Here is a 14,679-nt window from a genome sequence, read left to right as displayed (position 1 = left end):
GGCTTCGGGGGCACGCTGGATTCTCAAGGTGATCTTCAGGCCTGTAGTTTTCAGCTTATAGGATTAGGACCACTTGAAGAGGCTTTTTTTTTATTGGATTAAAGTATTTTAAAATTGTTTAAAACAAATACTTGCTTGTCATAAAAGTTTAGGTAATGAAGATATATAGAACTTCTGTCAATATGATGGATTGGTCAACATGGGCAATAGTCCCTTCTGCCTCAAACACATAAAAATACCAGAAGAGACTGGGTGTGGTGGCTCCGAGCACTTTGGGAGGCTGTGGTGGGTGGATCACCTGAGGTCAGGAGTTTGAGGCCAGCCTGGCCAACATGTTGAAACCCTGTCTCTGCAAAAAATACAAAAATTAGCTGGGTGTGATGGTGGGCACCTGTGATCCCAGCTACTTGGGGGGCTGAGGCAGGAGAATCGCTTGAACCCGGGAGGCAAAGGTTGCAGTGAGCCGAGATCATGCCCACTGCACTCCAGCCTGGGTGACAGAACAAGACTCCGTCTCAAAAAAAAAAAAAAAAAAAAAGCCTGGAAGAAACATCACAGCAGAATTTTCTAACAGCTAATTCAAAAGCAAGTGGTAAAGAAGAGACCGAACAGCCATACCAGTGAGGGGAGTGGACACTGGATGGCCCCCAGAGGCATCAAAGCAGGTGTACACGGTAGGGGCGGGTGTGTCATCGGTGACACGGAAACCCGGGTGATCTCAGACACTCAGGCAGCAGAGAGTGGAACTAAACTGCCCTCCCAGGCAAGAGCCACTTGTCTTTAAAATGGGAGGTACAAAGTCCTCTTAGCTGGCTGAGACACATGGCAGGGAAGCTGGGGTGGATAGAAAGCCATCTGCTCAGAATCAGAACCCCAGGCAGATTTGCACTGTCCCCGCCTCACGGGAACCCCCAGTTGACAAGTCAGCACACCTGTGCGTTTGGGCCATGAGATTCGTGGAGTCCCCAGCAGCTGGATGCAGAGCTGCCCACAGGGCCTGTCAAGGAGAGCAGCCCTCCTCTGCTTCCTCCCGGGGTGCGGGGCACAGTCCTCTGCTTCCTCCCGGGGTGCGGGGCACAGTCCTCTGCTTCCTCCCGGGGTGCGGGGCACAGTCCTCTGCTTCCTCCCGGGGTGTGGGACACAGCCCTCCTCTGCTTCCTCCCGGGGTGTGGGGACTCCAGTGCGGGACACAGGCTCCTCTGCTTCCTCCCGGGGTGCGGGACACAGCCCTCCGTTTCCTCCTGGGGTGTGGGGACTCCAGTGCGGGACACAGGCTCCTCTGCTTCCTCCCAGGGTGCGGGGCACAGTCCTCCTCTGCTTCCTCCCGGGGTGTGGGGCTCCAGTGCAGGAAGGTCTTCCCTGCAGGCCTCTGGTGGGATTCAGGGAAGACCCTGCAGACTGTACATCACAGTGGTACAGTTCTGGGAGAGAACCCTAGTGTTCATAAGATTGTCAGAAAGAGCTCAGAGCTCCATCCAGTAGTTCTGTCTTGTTCACTGAGCTTTTGGTGTGTGCTTTGCAGCTTGTGGGCAGCATGGTGTTGGCAGCAAGAGCTGGTTCTGTGATTGGGAGACAGAACCTTCATCTCGTGGTTTCATTCTGTGTAAAGTGGGAAGAAGCCACCAGCTTCCCTGGGTTAAGGAGCAGGAGGCCGTCATGTCTGTTGGGGGTTCCGCAGTCACTGGCTTCTGTGTAGTGGGTTCTTGGTAAATGGCAGTTTTCTCTCTTTTTTGCAGATGGGACCGTATTTGTTGACCCGTGTGGAGCTGGGTGTCTGTGAGCGCATCATGGGCTCTCTCCCGTTTCGAGGTGGGCTGCGGAGTGCCCACTGCACTTGGGGAGAGTGGGTTACAGACGGGAGTAAGCGGCAGTTTTTCTGGGTGGGCGTCGACCTTGCCCACAGTGCACGCGGACACGTGGCTTCCTCTGTGGCTTTCCTTCCCCCCTTCTCTTCTCTTCATGGTCCTGCAATGCAGAGCATTGGAGCTTCCTTCCTTCCCAGAGTCGAGTCCCTGTTCCTTCCAGGCAGAGCTGATGCTGCACGGGCAGGCAAGGAGGCTGGTGCTGGCAGAGCTGCGCTTCGCAGTGGCCTGGTGCAGTCCCGGCAGTACCTGCTGCTGGGGGCTCCTGGCCATGGTCACGGTGGGCAGGGAGCTGCGTCCCTCTGTCCGGCCTGGCCATGCACCACACTTTGGCTTCCTCTTTGTGTGTTCACCTGGCCCAGCTGCCCTTCGCCACTGCAGAAACAGCATGGAGGGAAGGGGGCGGCAGATTCAGACTTGAGGTCAGGTGGTCTTTTGGGAGCTGGGAGTACGGCCGGGGATTCCCCTCCGGCAGCAACGGCATCTTCTCTGGTGTCTTTTCCCACCGTGCTCCACACGCAGTGAGCCCTGCCTTGTCTGCCTTTGAAAGACGCCCTGGGCCGGGCACGGTGGCTCAAGCCTGTAATCCCAGCACTTTGGCAGGCTGAGGCGGGCGGATCACAAGGTCAGGAGATCGAGACCATCCTGGCTAACACGGTGAAACCCTGTCTCTACTAAAAAATACAAAAAACTAGCCGGGCGAGGTGGCGGCGCCTGTAGTCCCAGCTACTCGGGAGGCTGAGGCAGGAGAATGGCGTGAACCCGGGAGGCGGAGCTTGCAGTGAGCTGAGATCCGGCCACTGCACTCCAGCCTGGGCGACAGAGCGAGACTCCGTCTCCCAAAAAAAAAAAAAAAAAAAAAGAAAGACACCCGGAGTGGGGCCCTTCTGCCCACCCCGGGCCCATCACCCACACCAGGCTGCCCCTGTTCTCCCACCTGCCTTCTGTTTGCTCACGTGGGCCGGGCTCCTCCCGACGTGTCAGTCCGTCTCTGCTGTCAGCGGACTCCGTGGAAGCTCTTCCCACTCCGGCCCTGGGCTGGCCCCTGGGGGGCCCCCCTGCCCCTCCCGTGTCCGCATCCCCTCTGCATCTCTCATCCCTGCCTGCGTCCTGGCTATCTTGGTTCTGTCCTTTCCCCCACACGGCACCAGAACACAGGGACCCTCAGAAGCGCTGGACGGACGCATTCTCTGGGGCTTCGCTCTGGGCTGGGTTCTGGATGCCCTCTATTGCCAGACACACACACTGGAGGACCACTGTGCAGGGACCGGTGGCCGTCTCTGGTTGGGGTCTGGTGCGGGGGGGAGCCAGGTGGCCGTCTCTGTTGGTCTGTGCAGAGAGACAGGTGGGCCAGTCTCTGTTGGGGTCTGTGGCGGGACCAGGTGGCCGTCTCTGTTGGGGGTCTGTGCGGGACAGGTGGCGTCTACTTTGGGGTCTGTGCGGGGACCAGGTGGCCGTCTCTGTTTGGGTCTGTGAGGGGACCGGGTGGCCGTCTCTGTTGGGGTCTGTGCGGGGATCAGGTGGCCGTCTCTGCTGGAGTCTGTGCGGGGACCTGGTGGCCGTCTCTGTTGGCGTCTGTGTGGGGACCAGGTGGCCGTCTCTGTTGGGGTCTTTGTGGGGACCAGGTGGCCGTCTCTGTTGGGGTCTGTCTGTGCGGGGACCAGGTGGCCGTCTCTGTTGGGGTCTGTCTGTGTGGGGACCAGGTGGCCGTCTCTGTTGGGGTCTGTACAGGTACCAGGTGGCCGTCTCCGTTGGAGTCTGTGTGGAGACCAGGTGGCCGTCTCTGTTGGGGTCTGTGCGGGGACCAGGTGGCTGTCTCTGTTGGGCGGGATGGTGGTGCCATCCGCACGTGAAGAAGAGTCCGCATGGCTGGCAGAGCCCGACAGCCTGAGTGCTTGGCTGGGCAGCATGCGGGACTGGAGGATGGGAGCGGTGAGCAGTGAGGAGAAGTTACTTCCGCAGCATCTGCACAGTGCGTGGCCTTGGAAACGCTTTCCATTTCCCATTCGTCTCCTAAATAAACAGCATAGAAATGATACAAGGAAAGGTTGAGCAAGGAAAGCAACTCCCTCTGCCCCTTCACCTCACACTTTTCCCCTCTATGTGCTCCTCTCTGTTCCTGTGATATGGATGCGTCTTTCTGACGTGGCCGAACACTTAGCATGGATTCAATTTATACATGGTCTTTTAATATCATTCTTAATTTAATTTTAAAAACAAAGCCTTTTCCTCCTCTTTCTAAAAGTAAAACACACCCATTATGAAAAATACAGAAAACATGGAAATGTTTAGAAAGAGAAATGTTAGCCGGACGTGGTGGCGGGCGCCTGTAATCTCAGCTACTTGGGAGGCTGAGGCAGGAGAATCGCCTGAACCTGGGAGGCGGAGGTTGCAGTGAGCTGAGATCACACCACTGCCCTCCAGCCTGGGCAACAGAGCAAGACTTCATCTCAAAAAATAAATAAATAAAATAAGAAAGAGAAATATTTGGTACATTTTCATATCCTTGTAATTTTTTTTCTTAAGTATTTTTAAAAGCATGGCTGGCTTCCTGGTTTTGCACGTAGTGTCACCACAGTAATTTGTGGAGTGAGTAACAACCAGGATCTCAAAATTCATTGATTCCTTTGCTGCTTTTGAGACAACGACAGGCTACCCTGTGAGGCAGCCCCTGTCGTTCTCAGGCATCTGCTCTTAGAGGCTGGGGCGTCACCCTCAGGCTCGGAAACCTGTTCCACGGCCGGCAGCAGAACCAGGCCGGCACCCTGGGTCTCCTGACTGAAGCTGTTTCCAGGGCTGTTGTCTTCTTGGCGTTGGAAGGGGGATGTCACTTGGTCACCATATTGAAATTGCTGGTCACGGTATACGTTCGGTATTTTAAGCTGAAGTGAGATTTTGTTCCAGAGGTGCCCAGAGCCTGTGGCTTGTCCATGCTCCTGCCCCGGTCCTTTTACCCAGGGTTGTAATGCGTCTTCCTTCATGACAACTATTTTTCTTTTATAAAATTGCGATACATGTTAAGAAAATAGAGAGTGCAAAAGTGTAGGCTTCCTGTCTGTCCCTCTCTTCTGCTGTGATTATCTCCACTTCCTGACTCTTCAAAGGAAGCCGCTGAATTTATTGTTCTCAGTTAAGTGAACTAACCACATTTATTCAAGGAAGCTTATTTCATTATAACATTCACTCATGTTTATAAAGAATATTAGTCACTGGCTAAGTGGACAGTGTGCTCCAGAAAGTTCTTCAGTTTTGGGTCTAAAGTACCAGAATGGACAGATGAGGGTGCATATTTGTATAGTCTTTTCAAAATTGTTTTTGTAGTGGTATGAGCAGATTTCCCAGGACGGAGCATTCACAGCTGGGAAAACAGTTGTTGCTTTGAAGATGGTTTTCCCAGGCACCCGGCTCACGTCTCCTGCTGTCAGGCGCATAAACAGTGTCTAGTTTAAACTTACTGCGCTCCTGGCAATTCTGAGTGGCACGGGGTGGCCTTTCCCCGTGAGCTGCACGGGCCCCTCGGGAGCACAGTTGCACTGACCTGGAGAAAGGCTCCGCTTCGATTTGCCTGGCACTGCGGTGGTGACGCGCAGGCGTCAGGGTGTGCGAGCACCTTGGAGCCACCAGCCTCTCAGGTGTCTGAGCTTTCATCTGCTGCTCATAGATGACGTTAATGCATTAAAGATGGATCTTGCTGTTTCCCAGGCGGGAGTGCAGTCACTATTCACAGGCATGATCATAGCTCACTGCAGCCTCAAACCCTCCCGCCTCAGCCTCCCGGGCCACTGCATGCATGGCGGATGATGCTTTTCAAGGCTGGTCAGTGAAAGCCAGTGTTGAGGCCTTGGCCTCAGTGCTGACAGTTGGGGTTGGCCCTCTCCGGGACCTTTATGGCCTGACAGCCCTGCCCACGGTTCAGGACTCAGCAGAGCTGCCACCTCAATCCAGGTACTTTGGTCCCGCCTGGCAGTGTGAGATGGTAACCAGATGGGGCCGAAACCTGTGGGTGCCATGGCAGAGCCTGGTGGGTGCCAGCACAGGGCTGGTGCTTAGGTGGCACCAAGACCCCAAAGCACAGAGCCTGGAGTGTGGTGGGAACTTACTCCCTGGGCCGGGGCAGCGCTGCTGTGGGCCATTCAGGCCGGGGTTCCTTCCACCCTTCCTGCTCTCCCCTGCCCCACCGGGTGCTCTCCACACTGCCTGGTCCTTGGGAGCCCACCCCCAAGCTAGTTCCAGGTCGGGCGCCCTCTGCATGCCTGTGTCTCACCGTGAAGTGGGGACAACCGCAGACCCATCTCAGGGGCCAGGGAGATGCCATGCGACAGCGTGCGGGAGATGGAGCACAGCCCTCTCCTGTGCAGGGTGAGGACTGTCACTGTTTGTTTTGTTTAAATTCTGTCATAAATGAAAGCGTGGTCTGAATTTCTGAAGTCGGCCTTTGTAGCAGGAAGTCTGACTTTGTCAGCAGTTTCATCGGCAAATGTCTCCTGATACAGTTCAACTTGGGAAATGGAAATACAAATAAGGGCCAATTCTTAGTGCGGTGACAGCCTCCCCAGCCGCAGATATGCCAAGAGGACTGCGTGTGTGTGGCGTGCTAGGTCATTCTCACGACTGTCGTATGAATAGCTGATAGCTGGGTTTTCCTTAAAGAAGCTGAATGACTGTGCCTTCCCGCGCGAGGGTTTTTCTCCAGTAGCCGCTTCCACTTTGACACTTTCACCAGAGAATCTCAGCCCAGGGGATGAAGCTTTCGGCCTTGCCCAGCGTGGACACTTGTCTTTTACCACAGAGTCAGGCATGGAAGGAAGTTTAGTTTGGGGAGCCATGTAAGCACCTTTCCCTGTGGCCTGTGGCATTCCGCACCGTTTATGTGTGAACTGGCCGCACCCGCGCCTCCCAGACGGGGCTGCCAGGGAGGAGGGCCCAGGAGACCCCGTCCAGGCCCCAGCCTGCACGCCACAGAGGTCTGCTGTCAGACATGTGGTGGGCTCCATGTCACAGGCAAGGGGTCGGGGTCTAGACAGAAGCAGAGTGTCTCTTTCTTCCTGCTCCCTGGTGTGCTCACCACCCTGCACGATGTTTCTGTTCAAGCTGCTGCGGGGGATGGGGCTTTTTTCCTCCTGACTGTATTTTGCAGCAAGGAAGAGCTGCTGTCCTTTTTCTTACTGAGGCCCCCGATTATGTGTCTGATGTTGCTGACGCCATGCCTGCTTTCTTGCCCATGTGCAATTTCCCAATCCCACCACACATGCTCGCTTCCCAAGGGTGAGGCGGGCATTGTGCCTGCGGGCGGCCCACCCTCAGGGAAGAGTCATGGGAAAGGGGCGCAGGATCGTGGTTCAGTGGGTCACCTGTTCTCCAGGTCGCCGGCTGGGGTCTCTTTTGAGTGCACCTTCCTTTCTCTCCTAAACCTTTTTAATAAACATCCACTCCTGCCTTGAAAAAAAAAAATAGTTTTAAAACAGGTGAATGGAAGGTGGGCATTGTTTGAAACACCCCTTTGGTTTTACCAGAGAAGCAAGACCATTCCCTGGAGGTGACAGTGACCTGGTGTTGGACTCCAGCGTGGCCGGAGCCGTGAGTTTCACAGTCATAGGTGAGCGGAAGAACTTGATTGTGGCTGCAGACGCCGACTTTCCCCTTCTTCTCCCTCTCCTCTCCTTATTGTAAGACACGCAAATCAACAGCGCCCACAGCTTTAGCGGGACCGCGCTGTGGAGAAGGGAACTTCCGCTCATGCTGGGCCCAGCTCCTCGCTTTTCTCTAGGGCCGTGTGCTGTGCGCGCAGCTCTGAATAACGCGGTTGGCTTTGCTTGTGGGTGGACTTTGGATGGAGTTTGTGTTTTGCCGTTTTGTGTGTGTGTTTTTCTTTTCTGACTGGTTGCACTTGGCACCGGGCTGTTGCCTGTAGCTCTGGATGGTTAACGTGAGTGGTGCACGTGCTCCAAAGCCAGGTCTGTGGCCAGGGGACATGCTGCCCAGTCCCGGTGGGGAGAGGGCTCTGCTGTGATGACGTCTGTGGGCAAGACCCTCTGCATTTCACACGCTGCCAAGGCACTGCAGCTTTTTCCTGGCTCGGCTGGCTTGGCCACTTCCTCTTGAACCAGAGAACAGAGTAAGGGCGACCCCTGCGAGCCAAGACTCAGGAGCCAACCTCGCTTTCTGGAGGCCAAGCAGGGCTTTGTGCTGTGCCCACAATGCACAGCTCCTTTCTTGTGATTGCCTGGGGCAGCTGACGTCTGCCCGGGTACCGAGGCCAGGAGTTCAGGTGGCCATGGCTGTGCTGAGTGGCCCCTCAGCAGGTGTGCCGTGGGCAGGGCCTGGTGCTGGGACTCTCCGGTGGACACGGGATGGTCCACCCCTCAAGGAACCCAGGCTGCCCCTGAAGGCTGATCCCGGCGAGAATCAGACAGGAGGCTGAAGGTGGTGAGCTCTAGAGGTTGTCCAGGAACAGCCGCGGGAGGGGCGGGAGCAGGAAGGAAGGGGCTCTGTGTAAGGAGCCGCTCACTGAGTCCTGTTCAGAGGCTCAGTCGGCAGATGCTCGTATTCTACAGAGCCAGCCCCTGGTCCGACACCGCACGCAACTGCTCCGAGAGTAGCTGGATCCCTTCCAGGACTCCCAGCAGCTGACTTCTGGTGCTAAGTTTCAGATGGAGTCCACCCCAGTACCCGGGCTCAGCAGCACCCCAGCTTCCGGGGCCTTTTGTTCTGTGCTCCTCTGGCTTTTTAACCCTTGTTCCCAGGCTCCGTCCTTCCCCCGCCGGACAATGGCAGACCTCAGACAGACCGACTGCGGCAGCTGACGTTTCCCAGCAACACATCCTGGGCGTGTGCGGGAGCGGAGTCTGCCGGAGTGTGTGCGCGTACACGCCTGCCCTCGTGGTGCACGTGTCACCTCAGGGGCCATCATGACACATAACACTCCCAGGCCCATGTGCCCTGAAACGGGCTGTGTCCTTCCGAGTGGACGGTGAGCCTCCCTGACTGGCCATGCCTGGGGTGGAAGGCCTTTGCAGACCTCGCCTAGCCAGGAGCAGGGACTGCCTGGCCCATCCCAAGCACACTAGGCTCTGTGCCTGCATCTGTGGGCCTCCCCCATCTCTGCCCCTCAGCTGTTCCCGGGGCACTTGCTGATGGATCGTAGGCACAGCTGTCCTTTCGGGGTGTTGTCTGTGCCTGTGGGCGGGATGGGTAAAGTGCTCAGAAAGGGGTTTTTACCATAAGAACCCACTGTGGAGTCTGGGAGCCCAGGAGGCAGAGGGGACAGTGAGGGGCTCCGGCCGGGGATGTTTCACAGACGGCCCCTCCCCCAGCCCCCACTTTGTTTCCGGTAGACCTGGGTCAGCCGACTCCCCACCTGCCAGAGAGCCAGGAAGGCAGGGGCTGTTCACGTCTGGAGCGAAGGTCTCCAGCCATGGCTTCTGGAGGATGCACGGCCCAGGCTCCCCAGCTGACGCCTCTTAGCGAGGTGGAGGCTTTTCCTCCCCAGGCTCAGACAGAAGCTCCTGCCACGGAGATGGGCCGGGTGCCTCAGAGCTCACACCTGTCCCTGGTCTGTGCAGCCTGCGTGTGGCACCCACAGCTGTGGCTTTGCCTGCCTCTGGTGTCCACTCTGTCCCAGAGAATTGGTCACCAGCAAGAAGAGCAGCAGCGGCCCAAACAGCGGCACCCAGCCTCTGTCGGCTCCAGTGGGCTGGCAGCGCCTAAGGAGGCCTGAGAAGAGGCCCCGTGCCAGCACACGACACATGGCACTCCACTGGGGGCTCATACGGGGCCGGGTGCCGTGGTGGCCAGCTGGACGGGGGAACACACCTTGAAAAAGGCATGTGGCATGTACAGCATTTCCACTCAGCACCCTCCACCTGGCAACCTTCATTTAACCCAGAACACAAGCTCTCCCTCCCATTTGGCCTGCGGTGCATAGAACTGGGATGAGGGCTCAGATGTTCCTCTTAGATGAGAAGTGGATTATCCAGTTTTCCATCCCCAGGTTCCATAGCTCGGATCGAAACTCCGAACCCACCCTCAGGTGCCTCTGCCGCACAGCGTCACTCGGGGTGTACCGCGGCCGAGTTGCCACTGTCAGGTGGGTCTGCCGCACCGTGGCCTGAATGATGTACCCTTGTCTTCTGGAGTTCTGAGCAAATCTCCCAGTGAAAAGTGTCTGCAAACAGCACACAGCAAATGAGACAATTGCTTGTGTCCTCACGTGGCCATATGTGTGTGCAGGTCAGACGGCAACACCCGGGCAGCCTGACCTGGTCCTGGCAACCAAGCTCTGCGGGAGGCAGAGCTGGCATCTCCACCTTATGAGGCAGTCCAGAGCGACTCAGTCAATTCAGCTTTAATTTTGACTAACGTTCTTTTCCTCCATTTTTAATTTAAAAGCACATCCAAAGACATCCCAGATAATGAGTTTCCCACTGTGGAGAAGAAAATAAAACTTGAGTTACCAGGCAGTGAGTGAGAAGAGAAAACTTTAATTAGAAGCTTTTCAATAAATGTTGGAGGATGGCGTCTAGGATTCCAGATGGCAAAAACCCTTCTGCTCCTAGGAAATGTTTTGTGGCTGCTAACGAAGTGTGTGTGGAGGGCTGGGCTGGCGTCCCCGTGGCCCACCAGCACGGGGCGACCATTAGCCAGCACTGCCCGACAGTAGCCTGTGCTTCAGAGGGACAGAATTGGTCTGCAGAGGACAGCAAGGCTCCAAGAAGGGAAGGCCGGCTGCAGGAACACAACCTGGCGCATGAGTGGTTACTGTGGTCTCAATGGCAGCTTTACTGAGATGTAATTTACGTAGCAGAAATCCACCGTTTTGAAGTGTGTACTAGTCACTGACTTGTGCAGCCATCGCCACAATCTAATTCTAGAACGTTTTCTTCACCCCAAAGGAAACCCCATGCGCGTCAGCAGTGGCTCCCCAGCCCCGACTTGTCCCAGTCCCGGCAGCCACTTCCCAGCCTTCTGTCCTGTGGACCTGTCTGCCCTGCACGTTTCACGTCGGCGGATGCACGCGCAGTGGACATTGTGCTCGTGTCTGCTTTATCTCACTGAGCGTGGCGTTTCCACTCATGTCTGCTCCTTGTGTGTGCTTTATCTCACAGAGCATGGTGTCTCTACTTGTGTCTGCTTTATCTCACCAAACGTGACTTCTCCACTTGTGTCTACTTTATCTCTCTGACCGTGATTTTATCTCCCTGAGCGTGGCGTTTCCAGGTCCACTGTGCTATAGCCTGGTCTGCACTTTGTTCCTTTTCATGGCAGAGTAATATTCTGCTGTTGGATCGACTGATTTTGTTTCTCCATCTATCGGCTTATGGACATCTGGGCTGTTTCCACCTGTTGATTCTTGTGGACGGTGCTGCTGTGGACATTCACAAACAGATGCTTGCTTGGATGCATGTTTCCAGTTCTTTGAGGCTGATCCAGGGGCATGGAGTGGGTAACGTTTGTCGTGTGCGTTTGCTGTGCACCCACCCCAACTGTTGTGTGCGTCCTGCCCCGACAGAGACTCTTGGGGGTGACTCGTGCAGTCCTATCTCTTCCCTCCATACACTCCAGTGTGGGCTTCCTAAGAAGCATGGTTGCCAGTCTCGGGAAATTGGTCATTGAGGCAGCACTTTTATCTCCCAGGGTATTCCACTCTTGTCGACTGACCCTGTAAAATCCTTCATGACACATTTTTCCTTCTGGTAGGGCGCCCTGTCTAGCACATCTCCTTCCCTCTTTCTTAGTTTGGGACGGTTGCTCTGCCTTTTTCTTTTATCACATGGGCATTTTTGATGCATGCTGGTTCCGCATCCTCACTTCCTGTTTATCTCACATTCCCTCCCGGTTAGACTCAGGCTGTGCGTTCCTAGATTACAGCACGAGACGCACCCTTCTCAGGGTGTTGCGTCTGGACCGGCCTCCTTGTTGGCGCTGCCCATGTGATCACCCAGCGAGGGGCTGTCCCGTCTCCACTATGTGGTGACTTTTCCCTGAGCACTAACAAGCCGTCCATGGGGGACAGGTAGGCCCTGCAGTCCCCTGCACCTCACCATCCCCCGAGATTTGCCCTCCATTTGTGGCTCTTACCTGCCCCCGTCTCCCTCTCTAAGCCACAGAGTGATGCTTTTCCAACCACTTTACCAGCCAGCGCTTTATTAGAAGTGAGACTCTTTCCATTCATGGATTCGTTCATTTTATTTAAATTATATTAGGTCTGTTTATTGTTGGAGTGGACTTGCGGACTCCTGTTTTTGACGGCCTTATCACAGTTGTCTCTTCTTACTCATCATACTGCTCACGCTGTCCCAGCTTTGGTGAGGACATCCCGTGTCCTTTGGGTGTCACCCAACGTGCTCTTGGATCCTTTCTTGCCTCCGTCAGAATCACCTGTCTCAGGCTCATCTTGTCTCTCGCTGCCCTGGCCCCAATCAGCCATTTCTCCTGGAGCCCTGGGCCCTTGTGGAGGGCGGCAGTGTTTGGGGCCAGGCCTGGTGCAGGAGGGCTGCAGAGATGGAGCTTGGAACATGTGAGTGTGTGTCTGTGTGTGTTCAGACACATGTACACACCGTAGACACGTACTCACAAGCACGCTCAGGATGTGCACACACAGACGTGTGCGTGGACTTGCATAGTCTGTGTGCTTCTTCTTACTTTAAACGTCTGGGTTAAGCCTTGTCCTCAGCCCTGACCCGTTCCCATGGACTCCTCTCTCCTGCTCTGTCTCCCACCTCTGCTGGGAGAGCCCCAGCTTCAGGAGCCTCCTCACATTGCCTCATTGCCCAGTTTGCGGGGCGTCCAGGATGGCTTAGGAATGGCTTCCCACCCCGCCACAGAAACACCCTCCGAAGAAGGTTTCTTTGTCGTTCTCTCCCCTGCTCCGACCCCCCAAGACTTCAGGTAATGGGCGCAGGAGCATTAGTGAGCCCACCGCTGCTGCTTCTCACTCAGTGGGAGGTGCAGGGCTGGGAAGGGCGGGTAGGCCGTGTCACTCTCGTGAGGTCAAGAGTCAATTGTTAGGCACAGAGAACGATGAGGTCATGTTCAATGCTAACGCGGGGGTTTTTCCTATGCTTGCAGCTACGTACTTTTGAGCTCCTTATGGGGTTTAAAAAGCACTTATGTATAAGAGAGTTGGGTTACCAGGAAACAACAGAGCAGTTAAGACGCCTTGATTTTATCTCACCATGTGCCTGCCAAAAATAATTACATTTGCCCTGGCTCCCAGGCAAGTGCTGGAGAAGGGCGTGTGTGGCTGGGCCGGAGGCACCCACTGAGTCCCTGCCCGGCCTGTGGGTCTCTGTCCTATGGCTCTCAGCTCTGGGATATCAAGGTCAGGGACTGCAGGGCCCAGGGTCCAAGGCTGGCTCTACCGTGTGGGGACCTCAGTGTTGGACCTGCCCTTAACGCAGCCCCGTGGCTTGGCTGCTGGGTGCCTGTCATGCCTGTGAGTGTCCCCAGAGCAGTGCCGCTGCCAGCTTCACAGGTTGAGAGTCTGCTTCTGGCAGCTAGATGACAGCGTGTCAGCTCTGTCCGTCCAGAGCCTTGGGCAAGTCCCCGGAAGAGACCTGGTGGAGAGGAGTGGCGTAGCAGGGCGGCCTGACGCTTCCGCGCACTCACAGCGGTGTCTGGTGAGGGCAGGAAGGAGCAGGGCCCCTGCTGTGTCTGCGGCAGGGAGGGAAGGATGCCACAGAGTCAGCACTGTCCCCTGTGGTGGGTTGACGTGGAGGAAAGAGTTGAGTCCCATCCCTAATATATGCCTGGGGCTCTGTTCAGATGCAGTTCCCTCCCAGATTGCCTCAGCGGAGCCCTCCCCGCTGCCGTCCCAGCACTTCCCACACAGCGGGCTTTAGAGGAGAATGGGCAGGTGACCTTGGGTGACCCCTCAGTGCCCATGGCCCCCAGCTCTGTATGATTTCTGCATGGCATGCTTTTGCCAGTTAGACGCCAGGGGTTGCCGAGTGCTACAGAGGGGGCAGGACTGTGGGCTTCGAGCCAGGAGAGCGTGGCTGAATTCCCAGCTGTGTTACCCACCATTTAAGGCTTTGAGCAGTGACTGACCCTTCTAGCGCCTCCTTGGCGTGGCAGGGACAGTGCCCACCCTGTGGGGCTGCTGTGAGGGGCAGGGATCAGACCATGTTCCGTGTGGGTCTCCCCACATCAGCTCGTCCGAGCTGGACGTCAGAAATGCCGGGTCTCTAGTCTGCGTATTTTAAAGCGTCTGCCCTTGGCCCTGTCGAAGCTGTGTCAACAGGACTGTGTGTGGGGAATGCCTGATGTGGGGAGCGTCCACCCCACCTGCTTTCTGGGACTTGGGTGGTTTTTCCCCATCAGCAACACTGAGGTCAAAAGGGGCTTCATTGAAGCATGCGTCTTGTAAAGACAGCGCCCGGGTGTGGGGGGTTTTGGGGGCTGCTGCCTGGCTGTCCTGAGCATTGAGTCAGGGCATCCCTTCGGAGGAGGGCAAGTCCTGTCCCTGCGGCCTGGAAGGAGCTCCAGAGCATGGCTGTCAGTGTGACGGCTGTGTCCTTTTAGCTGGGGTGACTTGCAGGCTCTGGAGAGGTGGGGGGTGGGGGGACGGTGCGCCAGGCCTGAGTCGTGGCAGAAGCCACGCACGGTGTTCTGCAGGACTGTGCCATGCGTGAGCCTGGCTTCTGGCTTGGCCACCCCACAGCAATCTCCACTTCCATGAGACCTGTCGGTGCGTGGAGCTGCCTTGTTCCCAGGCTTCCCGGTGGGGCATTTGTGGGGAAAGCAACCCTGATGGAAGTGGGCACAGAGGCTGCTCCTGTAGGCCACGGTCTGGGCCAAGCACTGTCCTCCTGAGGAG

The 14,679-nt window shown here is 56.2% G+C and overlaps 1 protein-coding gene across 1 annotated transcript in view; it reads left to right on the top strand.

The window, feature by feature from the left end:
• Nucleotides 1–14,679, top strand: part of CHLSN (cholesin) — a 125,482-nt gene that overhangs the window by 25,165 nt on the left and 85,638 nt on the right. The window lies entirely within an intron of this gene.

This window comes from Rhinopithecus bieti, unplaced genomic scaffold (assembly GCF_001698545.2).
Source record: "Rhinopithecus bieti isolate Rb0 unplaced genomic scaffold, ASM169854v2 scaffold_1017, whole genome shotgun sequence".
Lineage (NCBI taxonomy): Eukaryota > Metazoa > Chordata > Mammalia > Primates > Cercopithecidae > Rhinopithecus > Rhinopithecus bieti.
Note: the sequence above shows the minus strand (reverse complement) of the source record. Positions and strands in the feature narration are given on the sequence as shown.